This window comes from Ixodes scapularis, unplaced genomic scaffold (genome assembly GCF_016920785.2).
Source record: "Ixodes scapularis isolate PalLabHiFi unplaced genomic scaffold, ASM1692078v2 PGA_scaffold4__175_contigs__length_147842914, whole genome shotgun sequence".
In the NCBI taxonomy this organism is placed as follows: Eukaryota; Metazoa; Arthropoda; class Arachnida; order Ixodida; family Ixodidae; genus Ixodes; species Ixodes scapularis.
In genome coordinates, this window is record NW_024609879.1 from 102,666,503 (window position 1) to 102,682,988 (window position 16,486).

At 49.4% G+C, this 16,486-nt stretch overlaps 1 pseudogene; it reads right to left on the reverse strand.

Annotated features, from left to right (window-relative positions):
- Positions 1-414: 414 nt before the first annotated feature.
- Positions 415-16,486, reverse strand: part of LOC8052822 — a 75,809-nt pseudogene continuing 59,737 nt past the window's right edge.

The window sequence follows — 16,486 nt, forward strand, 5'->3', positions numbered from 1 at the left end:
TATGAAACGTCATCACAGTCGGATCGCGCTCGGTCGGCTATTGGACCCGAGTCCGACCTTCGACGCGCTGATTGGCCACGAGCCGCAGCCAAACACTGACGCAGCACTCGTGCCCAATCTCTCGCCTCGATCGATCTGACTATGATGACGCGTGTGGAGGCCTTCTGTCTAGGTGGTGTTGCCTAGACACGGTGGCCCTAGAGCAGGGAGCTCGCGTTTGTAGCTTTTCCTGTGGTACAACATAAGGTGAAACAGAGTATAGTAACCTCACCCTGCAGCAAGGATGTCTTACCGCGCACACAAACGCGTTCAAGCGCGAATATACACATGGGCCTTAACAGGTGGCGGGCTTACCAAGCCCGATTATTTTTGAGTTCAGAAAAATAGATTTGACTGTGCATTGTTTTTATACATTTAGACTTTATTTGCCTTTTGTTTTTACTTGCAGTCAACAACTGTTTGTTTCTGCCTTGTGTTACACCGTCAGTTAGGCAAAGGGACGCACACCCCATTGAGGCATATCTGTAGAAAAAGAACGAGTTTGAGTGGCATATTTGTGGACGAAAATCAATGAATGCACGAAATTCATTATGAGCAATGAGGTTTCGTTATATTTGACGCCGGGTACAACGCAATATTCAGTATAATTAAACTACCCCAGCCATAGGCGTAGACTACGGAAGCGCATCGGGGCTCGTACCCCCCCCCCCCCCCCCCCCCCCCCCTCCCCTCCCGGGCCATGATCCTTACCGAGACGCTGTTTACGTGCCATGTAACGAACTTCTAGTAGCGGCATGTAAACAAAATAATGCACACAGCGACGGACACATGGCGATATACATACGCTGCAAAATGTACCAGCTAAAAATACTTCTGATAATTGCCGGTGTAAAAAGAATTGTGCAAAAAAGCACCCCCCCATCCTCGGAGAACTTCTCAGCCTTGTCTCTCTCTCTCTCTCCCCGCCCCCGGGAAAATGGAAAGTCTACGTTATTAGTTCAAGCGCTGACCTAAAGGTAGAAACTAGAATAAAAAAAAAAAAGTGTTTATGACAGCCGGTTTTGAACTCTGCGAACCACATTAATTCTGGCAGCGTATTGCATACATATACATCAATGAAACGCCTCTTTTATCAGGATAATTGACAGATTGACGTAAAATACCTTCGTTTTTAGAACATGTGTCACAAGTGAGCAGTGTTGGAAGTAAGGCATTACAAGTAAAGACGTTCCCGTAAACGCGTTAGCTTTTTCAGTAATGCGCTAATGCTCTCTTTAAATTTCTAATTGACTAACCACTAGTAAAATATTTTTGATACCATTTTTTCCATATCGTCAATCAAATTATGTTGTTTGTCACTCTATTAAATTATTCTGTCTTGGCTTAGAAACAGGCTCATTCGCATCCTGTAAGTCGCACAGAAAAGGGGCTATGAAATTTCAATTCTCTACGGCGTCCTTTAGAAATCCTTCTGGGCCATCAACAAGTTACATTCTACTAATCTAACAAGAAAACTATACTAAGCAGTATGAAATTAGTGCAAAAGTTTAATTGCTGTGGAGTTGGTGTACACGATTTACCGCTGAGAAATAATACTGATATCTAAAGTAACAAAAAATGTAACACCCGCGAGTTTCTTTGGAAGTAACGGTAACGGTATTTTGTTACCCTTGAAGGATAGTAGCGAATTTCAGTGGCGCGTTAATTTTGAACAAAACATGATGTAGCGCTATTTCCTTACTTATTTTCGGTAACGGGCACAACACTGCGAGTAAACGCGGTTAGCGGCATCCGAGGCACGATCTTGTGTGACATGTCACAACAGGAACACAAAGACAAATATGTACTTCGAAGTGCCTTCTAACAGGAAGTGGGAAAAGGTGACACCTCCGTGCCTTTGTTCGTGTCGTCTGAGTTCATCTGTATAGGATCGGTACTCTAACGAGAGACATCCCGAGTGTCTTGTTAGTTAGCCCTCTAAACCAGTACTTCCCGAACTCTGCGACCCATCAAAAATATAAGATATCGAGTCGCAACCCCCCTCTCTCCCCCACTCTCCCTCCCCTTCCCCGGCTTTTCGCCGTGGCACAAGGTTTTTTTTTATTTCAGTGAATGAACAAGAATGCGTCAACCTTCTTGGCGTCGTTGTGACGGAAAATCCTGATTGGACTATAGGGCCATGACGTCACGGCCACATGACCTCGCGCGGGAATTTCAAACAAGCCACAACGCTCACATGAAACGTGACGTCACGTGTGGAATGAAAGTGAATGAAACGTGACATGCAATGGGAACTAAAGGTCGCCGCATGTCTCAAATAATTTCACTTAATAAAGCAATAGACCGATTTCACGAAGCGTTTAGCGCATGCTTGACGTTGCGATAACTTTAGTTCAGGGGCTTCCCCAGGAATCGAAATTAAGGGGGATGTCCAGGTTGTGTGTGTGTGTGTCAGTGTGTGTGTGTGGCGGGGGGGGGGGGGGGGGAGGCTAGGGGGCATTAATAATAGAGTCGTTGCGAATTAAGGGGGTGCCTTCAGAAAAAAACAAAGGGGGGTGTACACCCTTCTAGGGCGTGTGTAGGGTAATCACTGCTTTAGTTCACAGCAACGTTACAACGGAACACCTCATTTGGGAAACTCACTCTTAAACCCAGACCGCTCGCGTCCGCCGAGACCAAAATGAACACAACAGCGCCACCCATTAGCGACGAGTCAAAACATAAATGTTATTGTTACTGCGAAATGGCACTGCGAGTTGGCGCCACCAGTTCTTGCACTCCGGGCACTCCGGGAACTGCACGTGGAGCATGGTGCGCGTGTAGACGTGCAGTTCCCGGAGTGGCCGCTACGCGAGAATTGGCGGCGTTGCAATCGCCTTTATTTCGGTTCTCGAGTGCGGCTCGAAGCCACTTTTTCAAAGCAGGCTCTATGGCAGTCTCCGAACTGAGTAAGGTTTGTTCACAGGAAGGCAGGCTGCAGGTCTCGAGACGCGTTGTGACTTCTCACGCTCTGCACGTGCAATGTTTCAGCGACGTTGTCCCACGCGCAGAAAGACTAAAGTTCCCTCCATGCATTGCGGCAGCGGCGGCGTAACCAAACCGGCGGGTAGTAAAATCAATCTATTCATTTGCCTTAAAAAAAAAAAAAAGGATTGAAGAATTTTAAACGGAGGAGAGATTCGAACCCACGATACCTCGGTTTCGAGCCAGATATGCTATGGACTAGGCCAGTCAGACATTTCATTCCTTCTTCTTTATTGATGCCACTCAGACACTTTGTTTATTGCCTATTTTGACATGCAATACATAGAGTCAAAATAGTAGAGTCACATACACAAAAGACAAACTATGTGTGAGTATACATTTTAAAATTCTTTCACGTTCTTAAGAACGTCTAAAATCGCATTCCAGTCAGATGGACACTCCAACGTGGCGTATACAGACTTCAAGAGGCGGACAGAATCTATAAGAGACAAACGTACGGGACGCGTATCACCGTCCGCATGTCTCACGGCCATTCTGTTCCGCCATACTGCATGTAGGCCCAGGAGCATGACAGAATCAATAGGGATCTTATCATCCCTTTCGATGGGAAGAACGCGAATGTCACGCGGAGTAAAGGGACGGTCGTTTTTAAGTGGTTCCCTGGAGAAAGTCCCAAACTAGAAATGTACCGCAGGAGTCTATAACTACGTGTTCAATAGTTTCTGCTTTTTCTACACAGAAAGCAATCCCCACCCCTAGGAAAAAAACCTTCAGCCTTTCCACTCTCGTGAAGAAGGAAGACCAGCGAAGCTGTACTATGGTGGAAATGAAGTATTTATAAATGCAAGAATTAAGGCGTGATTGGGTATTTCGTTATGTGATAACCGTACTCCCCCCGGTTGTCTTTAATTCTTATACCACGTCAACCGTCGAAGGCTCATGAACGGGAGTCGAGGCGCCACTAGTCGTTCCTCCAGTACGGGTGGGTACTTGTAGCCGTTCACGGTCGCGAACCGGGGCACCGCGCCTTTGAGTAGGGAAACTAGGCGTGCTCTGCACGCTGGTTCTTTGCAGACGCCCGCCGACTCGATACACTGCCGCAACCCGCACGCGCCCGTTTCCCGCTTCTTCTTGTCCGACACGCCGCCGATCGTGGGTACGTCTCCGGCGAACCAGAGTCGGTCGCACACGGTGCACGTGACGCCAAACTGGTTCTCCACGAACTCCCCCCGGAACCTTGCCGGTTTCGGCGATATTTTCCTGTGTGCAACACTCGGTTTCGGCGATATTTTCACTATGCATGTTTAGCTTCAGCGCTTAATGCCCCTTTTAGTTGGACGTTCGTCTATAATATATTTTTTCAGCATGAGCTCGTGCGAGGGTACCTTTATATTTCTCGGATTCTGCGATGTTTCCCTTCACACATCTAAACTGCTTTGCAAACCTTCACAAGTTTTCGCTTTCAAGCTTAGAAACTCTATGAAGATCTTCGAGCAGCAAGTTTCACTCAGCTTTCTTCCAGTACACAATTGCGCTGGCTCGTTTTATTGCACTGAACTTAACTTCACACTTAAACCATTCCCATTTTCCACTCGCGCTGGAACTTAAGAATTTTAATAAACAATTCGCCTACTGCTTTACTAAAGGAATTATCCATGAGAAGGCTGTTATTAAGCTTCTACAGGTCCTAGTGAAACCTGGGCCTTTTTTATTTTCCCTTCCGATAGTAAAATAGACCAACGCATGACCGGAAAAGAAGACTGGTCACACATTATAACCGTCGTAACCAGTTAAAAGTTGAATGTACAGATACGCTCTGCCATGGCGAGCACGACTTGCAAATTTATATTGTATGTACCATAAATCCGCATAACTTCTTTGAAAATTCGCGTCATCTTACGAGCTAAATTTTGTTGTCATTCCCTGTAACAATTGCGTAGTACTGTCGCTTTGCCGCCCTCAACTAGTTCGGTCTCTTGAGTGACAATTATAGTTAAAATCTCCTAACAAGACTATCATGCTTTGGCAATGCAAGTACGGGCAAATGCATCAGATATATTTTCTTATTATTAGTATAATTTGGCACTTAAACATTTATAATTCTATAGTTCACAATAGTAATGCTACAGTCACACATTACGAACCGACCTTCACTGTTTGCAACGACAGATCTGACCTGCGCATTTAGCGATTTTCTTAAAAAGAGCATACATCGACAAACATTTCGTTTGCGCGCAACATGTAAACTTGAAAGGAACACAAGAAAGGCGCCAGCAGGCTTTTCATCGCTTTCCACTTTCGTTCCTTGAACCGCCCGGTCTTGCTGGGTCTCTTTGTGTGCATCACGCTGGGGTCGGCCATGTGGACTTGGCATGCTGCTCCTCACCTTTTTCCGTCGACGTCACCTTGCTTGGCGTTGCCATTCGCTCGTCCTTTCGCGAGGTGTCCTCCTCAGGTCTCGCTGTGTTCACGACGATCGACAGCCTGTCAGTCATTGCCAGCGGACGCACTAACGCGGGTCGGACAGCTTCGTTCTTGGTCACGCCGCCCAGAGTCTCAGTGGTGGGAACCGCCCCCTCGATCGCCGCCTCCGCGTCCGCCTCGCTCATGACGAGCTTGGCGTTGCCATCCCCTTTTCCGTAGCCCGTGGCCGCTGCGTACGTCTTCACGCAGTGATCGGCATCATGACCGGACCGGCAGCAGGCTTCGCACTTCGGCACCCGGCACTCTCGGCGGCTATGACCGGTCTTCTGACTGCGCAGGCAGAGCGGTTCCCTGTCCGGCACTACGACGAGTGCCATCCCCGCGGCGACGCGCAGCTGGTGCGGCAGGTCGTCCCAACCCAGCCCGGGCTTGAGCCGGATGATGGCTTTACGCGTCATTGAACCACAGCCCGCAACGCCTTGCACCCGCCACTTCTCAGTTCCCACTTCGGTCACCTTGCGGTAAGGTGCGAGTGCCGCCCTCACCTCGTCGTTGGGAAGATAAAAAGGCAACCAGTGCAGCTTGATGCGAACGTCCCGGTTGCTGGGGTCAATGACGATACAACGGCGTCCCTTGACGACGAGGTCTCCCGCCGCGAGGGCCCTCCGTTTTTCCTCAAGTGACCTGAAGGTCACGGACCTCGGCGAGCAGTGCCGATGACTCAGGGTGTCCCGGAAGTTCTCCACATGTTACGGGCGGATCCGGACGTCGGCGTGCAGAAAAGCTCTGTTCAAAACCGCAAAACCAGTTGGCAGAGGCGGCAGAATAATCTTATAATCAGCTGAAGCCGAGTCATTCCTGTTACCGCGGCCCGGCTAGGCCGCTGAAGCTGCTCTGGAGGAGCCTGGTATCCCACCTCCGTACTCGGTGAAAGCCGGCAGTGGAATGAGGAGGCCACGTAAGCACGCTTGCAAGGCTTGGGAACGAGCGGCGGTTTACATGTCAGAGTATTTCAACTAAGCTAAAAACCATCGAGGAAAACAAAAAGAAAAAAAACACATGCCAGCCAAAATTAGTTTTCCTAATGACTAAAATTACCTTGCTTTAATAGCAAAATTTGTTTAAACGCCACTCTCAGTTCCGGCTCTCAGTTGAACTGCTGCCCGTGTCTTGTTTTTACCGACGCCACCGCAAAGAAGCCAAGTTTCTCAACTTCCTGAGTCGCTTCGCGACCCCTCTTGGTGTCAAGACCCTCAGTCTGCGAAACACTGCACTTACGAAACACGCGAGTGGGACATTCGGCTCTTGTGACCCGGATAGTCATTCGCGCACAAGGTCAGAATTGCTATTTTTTTTTCTAGATTATATGCTACCGCCTTTTTGGTTTCTGGGAACTAGGAAACAGCTCAAAGCGACCACTAGCCGGGACGCACGTCCAATTATTCCAACTTGAGCTTGTACTTGATAAAGGTATGCTTAGGTTCATAAAAAACTGAGTTCATGTACTACATTCTAGGAAGTTCCTGACTTTATACCGAACCGCGAAGTACTCGCAACATTAGCCATGAAAACGCAGTTTTGCCAATAAGAGGAGTGGTTATACAGGGAGTCGTCCAGAAAAAGGAACAGTGCTTTCGGCCCGGGTAAATAAATTATACATCGCAGAAAGCTAAAACTTCGTGAGAATGTGACGCTATCGGTTGGAATAGAGCGCGAAGGTTTGAGAACACGATGTTACTTGGATAAAAAAAAGATAACGGAAGTAAACGGAATTTCCCTATGATCTGACGTCCAGCTAGGCCTAAGAAATGACACTGTGGGCGCCTCTAGGATCTCTCCCCAAATACCTTACGGGAAAGCAGGCGCTCCGGACTGCTCCGAGTGCAAGATCCTTTTTATTACAGTCCCCAAATGCATGCTTACCTTCCCTTCTCCACACTTCATTCCATCTATTAAGGCGTCGTAAACATAGTTATTGACCAGAGGATCGAAGCAATATACTCGACAATCGGGATAATACTCGTAGCTCTGGAAAAAGAAAGAACGAAAAAATAACTTTTTGGACGTCATTCGGAAGCGTTCGAAGCAACAAAAATGAAAGACGTTTACAATTCTCTGTAATGAGAAATTAGAGCGCAGCTCTTGAGGAGGAGGAGAGGAGGGTAAGGAGGGGAGGGTATGCCTCTCCTCCCCTTCGTATTCTCCCCTCCTCCTCTCCCCTCCTCCTCTCCTCCTCCCCTTCCCATTTAGAGGAAATTTTTCACTAAATTTCCTGCTAAATCTAGTTGGAAATTTAGAGAAAATATTTCCGCTAAATTTTGGGGGAAGTTTATCGAAAATTTCCCGCTAAATTTAACGGGAAATTATTCCCGCTAAACTTAGCGGGATATTTAGCGAAATTTTTCACGCTAAATATAAAGGAAAATTTAGTGAAAATTTAAATTTAGCGGGAAAATTGACGTTGCATGACCTGAACACCAATTCAGTTTCCCCGCTCAATTTAGCGGGGAAACTGACGTTCCATAGTGCAACGCGCGCAATTACACCGACGCCGACGCCGACGCCGACGCCGTTCAACCCGGAAACGGGCGAATAAGAGCTGCGCTCTACAAGATATCTATGTTGGGGTTGTAAATATCCCTTTAAATAACCTGCAACTGTGAGTCTGTGACAAGAAATAGTCGAGAGCGGAAGGATTCCTTTCCCCGTATTTTTTTTCTACCCCTGTTCGAGGCCATTTACGAAAACACAGAAATGAAGAAAATTAGCTGCATGTTTGATCATTTCGGTAAACGCGATAAAATGTGGTAGCTTTACAGGGACACCATTATTACAAACAATTAGGAATGGAAACGGTAGAGTGATGAAAGGACGACCTCTATGACAACGTTAAGGACGATGTCCCTGAGATCGACGTAAGAAGGACGTCCAGGACGACCTTTAGGACGATCCCTAGGACGACCTCAAGGACGAGGTCTAGGACAACGTCGAGGACAACGTCAAGCACGGCGTCTCCAACGACGTCGAGAATGACGTCTAGGACGACCTCAAGCAAGATGTCTAATACGACGTCGAGGACGACCTTTTGGACCAGCTCTAGGACAACGTCTAGGACGATGTCGAGGATGACGTCAAGGACGGCGTCTAGGATGACTTTGAGGCCGATGACCTAGAGAACGACGTCAGGGACGACGTCTGAGACGACCTCAAGGACAACCTCTAAGACAACATCAAGGACGACCTCTAGGACGATGTTAGGTCATTCCAGGTCGCGTCACGTCAGCAACTGGCATTATGCGACCGGCGCAATAGCAAGCAAAATTGTTGCCGGAAGTTAGTCTACCTCAGTGGGCTTCTGGTGCCTCAGCTGTAGATGAGCAATTTAGCCAGTGCGGTACAACCGCTGACCTGGGGTCTTTAAAGGCTCGTTCACACTCTTGCAACCGAGTACGGCCGAGAGAGACAAGACCGGTTTGTAATCCTCTTACGACGTCTCAGGACCAACTCCGCAGCAGCGCGCCCGGTCCTAAGAAGTCGCAATGGGATTAAAAACAGGTCTTATCTCTCTCGGTCGTACACGACCGCACGCCGGTACGATGCTCATCCAGATAGAAACGGGGAGGGGCGGGGATTGAATTCAGGCGCAATATACGATATGCGAAACTGCTTCATGGTCTGGCAGCACTGTGCACGCAGCCATCTTGGTAGCGTCAAGTATCGTGAGTTTCGGTTTTTCAGGATTTCCAGGGCATCGACACCCTGCCACAAAGTGCGATTCGGAAACTTAATTTTTTTTTTCTAAATTCCGATCACCCAACGTAGGCAAAGGACTGGATCTCATACCTTTCTTCTCCGAGAACACGTTTAATTCTTTGGCAGTTTGATACTTTAGACCCATGTTCCGGATAGAAAAAACAGGACGCGGGATGGCCAAAAAAACATGCTTTTCGTGCAAGGCTCGTCAAATTATGAGGCGCTGGAGAAATGCAGCCTTCTGCGTTAAGTCCTTATTTCGAACTCTTTTTGTTCGCCTTCCGCCCATTGAAAAGCATGCGGCAAGGGCCTTAGAACGCGCCTGGTATCGCTGCGCCGCAGCGTTCTTCCGCATCAAAAAGTTCGTCTGCTTTCCTCGCCGTCACCATGGCAACGAACACCGAATGAATAGAAGCACGCACAGTACCGCCGCGTGAAGGCAGCAGCAGCTGACGCCATTTTACGAACGCCGTCTGCTAGCCAAAGCCGAACGCGGTGTGTCAGATCAACCGCCTCCGCCCGTGCGCCGCTAGCAAAGACGACGAAGCTGAGACACGCCGACGGCGATCGAGCAAGCAACAACACCACGGGACGACTGCAACGGCGGCATTTATTTGGATCAAAGGCCGCCTTCGCCGGTGCGCCGCTAGCAAAGACAACGAAGCTGAGGCACGCCGACGGCGAATGGGCGAGCAACAGCACCGCCGGACGACTGCAACGGCGGCATTTATTTTGATCACAGGCGCGAAATAAGCAAGAACAATTTTTATTTGCATCATAACACCCGATATCCAAGTTGGGGACCACATACCTTTGCTGGGTCTTTACTGTGAACTTTTCACAGAGACACGGGGTGCCGCATTCAAAACACAGCTCCGTTTGCAAAATATGGGGGCCCTGAAAAGGACCGTTGAGACGGTTGAGACCGCTACCAGAACCTATAACTGACGTAACGAGCACTTGACGAGCGGTTGGCGCATAAGTCGTCTTTATGCATGCATGCAGGCAGGTGACGGGCTCAGCGCAGCGGATCCCTCGAAGTCACCGGGGCCGTCAGAATCCTCGCCCTGTCTGCGTCGGGGCTCTAGATTTTGGCGGCCGCGGTGACGAACGACTGGAATCTATCAGTGTTTCCGCGCGCCTTCTCTCTCCTCCAAAACATGAACTTTGCAAGGTGAGCAGTGAAATGGTGGCTCTCGCGCCGTCCAGGTGGAAGAGAGTTTTTGACGTGGGCCCAGGTGCCCTCCACCGTATTGGTGTGCGCACCAGTGTTCGGGTCGACAAAGTGCAGCTTGTGGTTAACGGTGAGGTGCGTGAAGCGAGCGTCATCTGCAAGCTTGCGATAGCCAGCCCAACAATCTGTGATTATTCTTGTTCCAGGGCGGACCCACTTGGCTATTAGCCCTTGCAGGGTTTTAGCGTCACGGGTCTCCAGGGGGACAAAAAAGCAGCACCCGCTGCAACGCGCCACACCGCCGAAAACCCACTGGCCAGGCCTTAAATACCCGCGATGGTACTTGTGCCGACCGATTATACTCTCGTCTTGTTCTACAGTCACGCCTTCGCCACCAATCATATCTGAATGCTCAAAGACGGCATTTACCACAACCTCCCGACAAAGGCTCGCCCAATCAGTTATTGTCTTACTTGCGATATCAGCCTCCCGCTGAACGACGGCGCACGGTACGTTCTGGCATCCGGAGGATGATTTTCATGAGTTGGAGAAGCGTCAGGTGCGTGCGATCCTTCGAAAAAGGAACCGCTCCGTACCGAGACCTCGCCCCGGCACTGAACTGACAGAACTTTGACCGGCTTCCTCTTGGGCACTACACGAGTCATCCACACACCGCACCGCACACGCACCCCCCCCCCCCCCCGTGTGGCCATCCGCAGATCTAGCGCGGACTTGCAGCTTGTCATCGCAGCTTCGCACTTTGGACACGCACGAAAACATAGGAGCCAGGAGCAGGCCAACGCGCTGAAGCAAATTAATTGCTTCAAGAGGGTCTTTCATGGCGCCAAGAAGACGGCACAAGTTGAACGCCATGGCACTGCGATGCTCGCCTCTGGAAGAATAAAGCGCCGAAGGGGAACTGCGCGCTTCTTTGCATTTATTATATTTATTTCATCCGCCATTTTATACCTCGTGACACAATTCTAACAAACTCATTGGTTGATCGGTCGGACCACACCATCGCGTGACAAAACAAACGCCTAACGTATGTCCACAGGCGGCATCGTCACAGAGAAGGGAGCAGTCGAACCCAACAACAACATGAAGTAACAAAGTGAATAAAAATTAAAAAAAAAATAAGAAGGGAGCCGTTGGAGTTTCGGACGGCGTTTGTGCCCTTCAGTGCCCTTCAAACAAGAGTGCCCTTCAAACGACAATAACAATAATTATTAAAAACTGCCGGATATCCGCTGGAGACTCCGAGGCACAGTGGAGTAGTCGTCACGATAAAAAATCTAAAGAAACAAAATAAATAGCCTAACGGCCGTTGGCGGCGTCATAAGGCCTCGCCAAGTGCGGAGTATAACGGTCTTGGCATACGGTATGTATTGTGCATCCGTTATTTTCTTTTCTTTTCTACCACGTCAAATTCTGACGCCAAGACTCTTTACCTCTTCCGTTCCAACGCGCTGTTTATTATTAATTTCATAAATCAACCTCAAATAAGGGTCGTGGCACATTGTAGAGTAAAAAAAAATGAAAAAGGAATATTCCGAGCAGCCAGAGCTGCACGGCTGCTCTGGTTGCTCTGGCCAGAGCAGCTCCTCTCATCAAAGAAGACGCCGTCCGAAACTCCAACGGCTCCCTTCTTATTTTTTTCTTCTTTTTATTCACTTCGTTACTTCATGTTGTTGTTGGGTTCGACTGCTCACTTCTCTGTGACGATACCGCCTGTGGACATACGTTAGGCGTTTGTTTTGTCACGCGATGGTGTGGTCCGACCGATCAACCAATGAGTTTGTTAGAATTGTGTCACGAGGTATAAAATGGCGGATGAAATAAAAATAATAAATGCAAAGAAGCGCGCGGTTCCCCCTCGGCGCTTTATTCTTCCAGAGGCGAGCATCGCAGCGCCATGGCGTTCAACTTTTGCCGTCTTCATGGCGCCATGAAAGACCCTCTTGAAGCAATTAATTTGCTTCAGCGCGTTGGCCTGCTCCTGGCTCCTGGGTTTTCGTGCGTGTCCAGAGTGCGAAGCTGCGATGACAAGCTGCAAGTCCGCGCTAGATCTGCGGATGGCTACATGGGGACGGGGGGGGGGGGGGGGGGGGGTGCGGTGTGTGGGCGACTCGTGAGGTGCCCAAGAGGAAGCCGGTCAAAGTTCAGTGCCGGGGCGAGGTCTCGGTACGGAGCGGTTTCTTTTTCAAAGGATCGCACCTGACGCTTCTCCAACTCATGAAAATCATCCTCCGGATGCGAGAACCTACCGTGCGCCGCCATTCAGCGGGAGGCTGATATCGCAAGTAAGGCAATAACTGATTGGGCGAGCCTTTGCAGACATGTACAAATTACTCAAAAAAGGTAGAGCAGCGCTCGTCACGTGTGTTTCTTCGTCCTCGTCTGTTTTGCGCGCTTTTTCCTGCGCTCTTATCAGTTGCGGTCTGGACTGAGAATGGGTCGGCCGCGTGCCCTTTTGGGGGAAAGAAGAATGGGTGCGGAAGGAGCGACGACGTACGCAGCAGCGCGAATGGTTCCGTAACCGACGCGAAGCCGCTATCGCCTCGACTTCCACTGCGTTCACCGCGTCAGACTCCCTTGCGGAAGAAGAGCACATCGCTCGCCTGGAAAGCCGCCGCCGAGAACAGAACCAGCGATGTAAACGGCGCCGGTGGGCCAACGCCACGGACGATGATCGTACCACGAAGGCCAAGCGCAAGCGCAAACGCAAGGCCCGGCGACGACAGCACTCCACGCCGGCTGAACAGTTCCCGGATGCGACGGCGAGGTTCCGGAGGGAGTTCGTGAAGAACCTGTTCGGCGTGACGCCAAACAGGTTCTCCACGAATCAGAGTCAGTCGCGAATCAGAGTCGATCGCACACGGAGCACGTGGCGTGCGCCGTGTGTGACCGACTCTGATTCGCCGGAGACCCACGACCGGCGGCGTGTCGGACAAAAAGAAGCGGGAAACGGGCGCGTGCGCGTTGCGGCAGTGTATCGAGTCGGCGGACGTCTACAAAGAACCGGCGTGCAGAACCTGCCGGGATTCCCTGCTCAAAGGCGTGGTGCCCCGGTTCGCGACCGTGAACGGCTACAAGTACCCACCCGTACTGGAGGGACGACTAGTGGCGCCTCGACTTCCGTTCACGAGCCTTCGGCGGTTGATGTGGTATAACAATTAAAGACAACCGGGGAGAGAACGGTTATCACATAACCAAATACCCCATCACGCCTTAATCCTTACATTTATAAATACTTCATTTACACCATAGTACAGCTTCGCTGGTCTTCCTTCTTAACGAGAGTGGAAAGGCTGAAAGTATTTTTTTCGATGCGAATAAGCATGAAGTAGTACTGTTTAGGGGTGGGCAGCTCCACATCAATACACGCAAATCAACATTATTTTTTTTTATACTAGCGAAAGATTTTTTTAGCTTTGATGGAAAGCTTTGTGGTTTTTTTAAAGGAAACTGTGCCCTGGGAAATATTTTTCAGGCGTTGCAAAAAACCCAAATTGGTTTCAGATAGCATTGACCTCAAGCAAAGTTGAATTGACTTTCTCAAAACTATACTTACCGAGCTTCTTTGCACTAAACAAATATTTACCTCAGTTGCGACCAATATAAGAAGAAAACAGAAAATAAGATTGTGAAATGAAGTTGGCACGGTCCGTGGTGGAATGTGTGCGGACGTCGAGTGGTAACTCGACGGCCGCAACGTACGTTTTCGCCGCCACCGCGGCGTTCGAAAAAAAAGACATCAAACAGACACGTCGTCCGTGTCTGTTGTGTTTTCTATTCTGTATGGCCGCGCTTTAAATGTTCAGGAATATCATATCAACAAACTTTCCTATTTATTCTTAGAGCTCTTTTACAAACCTGGTTTACCGGCGCCAGATCAAGTGTATAGAAATCGCTGCGAAGCACTGAGATTGTTTTCAGGCTTTCCAAAGTAATTCATTTAAAACAAATTATATAACATTAAGATGAAGGCTTTGTGGTGCTTTAAGCTTCTGTTGTTCTCTGCTAACCATACGCATCTTCAACTATGGTTGGTGGCGTACATTATTCTAACTGTCATCTTTTGGCCTCGCCTTGGTCTCGTCCGCATACATGAAGCTCCTTGCGCAACAAGAAAAACGCCAGCCGACACTACAACGCGCATAAAAACAAGAAAAAAATTTAGAAAAAATTTGTTACAACATCGTGAAAAGTATAGATTCCAGTTTAGTAGTTGTAAATGGCTTCCCGCCGCGCGATAACGTCCGCATGTTTTGTTTTCGCGTTGTCACCGATTTTTTTCAATCAAAAGCTGCGTCTTATGTAATCAATAAAATAAGAAAAAAAGCTGTGAACCTTGATCACGTTTGCGTTCACGCCACGCACGAATCGAAGATTTATCGCTGCATCCGCAGTGGTAGGCAGCAACGCGTTGGCATCGCCTCTCTCGCACGAAGCGCGGTCGCTCGTTTACATGGGGTCTTTGCGGTCGGGTCACTGGTTTCGTTTCCTCACCGCTACCAAGATGGCGGGAGTAGTTCTCGGTGCGCTACTAGGTGGCGCTCTACATTTCGCATATGATCTACTAGAAGCTTACGCGACCGTAGCTTGCGATTCAGCCACCATCGCTTCAGCCACTGGGCGTGACGTGACCTTGACAACGCAACCTTCGCTTGAGCCACGGGGCGTTACGTGACGTTGAGAACGCAACCTTCGCTTCAGCCACCATCACTTCAGCCACGGGGCGTTACGTGACCTTGAGAACGCAACCTTCGCTTCAGCCACCATCACTTCAGCCACGGGGCGTTACGTGGCCTTGAGAACGCAACCTTCGCTTCAGCCACGGGACGTTACATGACCCTGAGAACGCAGCCTTCGTTTCAGCCATTATCACTTCAGCCATGAGAGTTACGTGATCTTGATAACGCGACCTTGAGCGTGGTTGGGTCTATAGACCTACTGCTTTAAAAGCTCTTGAATTCGACAGCATTCTTTAGCATCTGTGAAAAAGTCAAACTTTAGCAAACTCTGAACGAGGCGCATTAGGAGTCGAGAAAATAAAAGAAATCCTGGTGGCGGATTTCCTGAACTTCCTGTCCTCTTAATGGGCCTTTTTCAGAGTTTGGTCTAATGCCCTTAGTTTGGTCATGATCGGGGTGCACTTTCGCAAGAATCGCTCGAAACACTTTTCGGGTCTCCGGAATCGTCACTCCGTCGTCCACGCCAGCGCGCGTGCCTCCCGGACCGTGAGTTTATCTGTATGTTTGATGGCGTTGTTCCGACTTTCGCCACTCTGCACGTAACTTTCTGTCGCCGTTTCGGGCGCCTCTTTGCTTCGATATTGCTGGGGACGACCCTCGAGGATTAACGAAAGCCGTTGTCTACGATGCGGACTCCTTGTTCGTCTTTATTAGCCCCGAGAGCGAACACAAGCGTCGCTGCGGTCGCCGCGCCCGGATTGGGTGAGGTGTACCGTGACGTCAGGGGGAGTACTCCGCTCCGCGATCTCGCATCGGCTCGCTTCCCAGCACCGGTTTTCCTGGTTTGGCGTTGTGTGCCGCAAGCTCTTCGAGGAGCTGGACTTCGTTTACCGGGTGTACAGGACGTTGAGTTAGGCCGATATTGACGTGCTTCCGTACATTTTATAAGCCTGCTTGTCCTTTTTAACTTAAAATTGGGTTAAAAATCCCGAAAGCTATCGGCGGAGGCAATTCCGCCGATGAACCTCCCCGTCCGTCCACACGACACAAGGCAATCTTGCGAGGGGTCGGTGAAGCGGTGGCGCGAGTGTTTCAGACGCTGGGATTCTGCTCCTTGCGCGTTCATGATTTAAGACGATATTACATCCCGCTTTCAAGGCATTTGAAGGGGCATTTATATCATGGGCCTTTGGGTGGTCGGCAAATTATCTCGCGACCCTGACTCTGCGCTGCCTCTCTGCATGCGCTGGTTCGCAGATGTTTTAAAGGCCCTGCGTCTGATGATCTTGAAAGTGCTCATGGAACAGGGTTGTTTTAAATAAATGTAGCTTCTTCGTGAATTAATTATATAGTTTACACACGCATGCAGGAATATTTCTTAGAAGCTGCACAATTACTAGAAATTAGTTTGTATGGTAGCAGCAAAAACGGTCGAATTGCCCCCAGTTGTCTG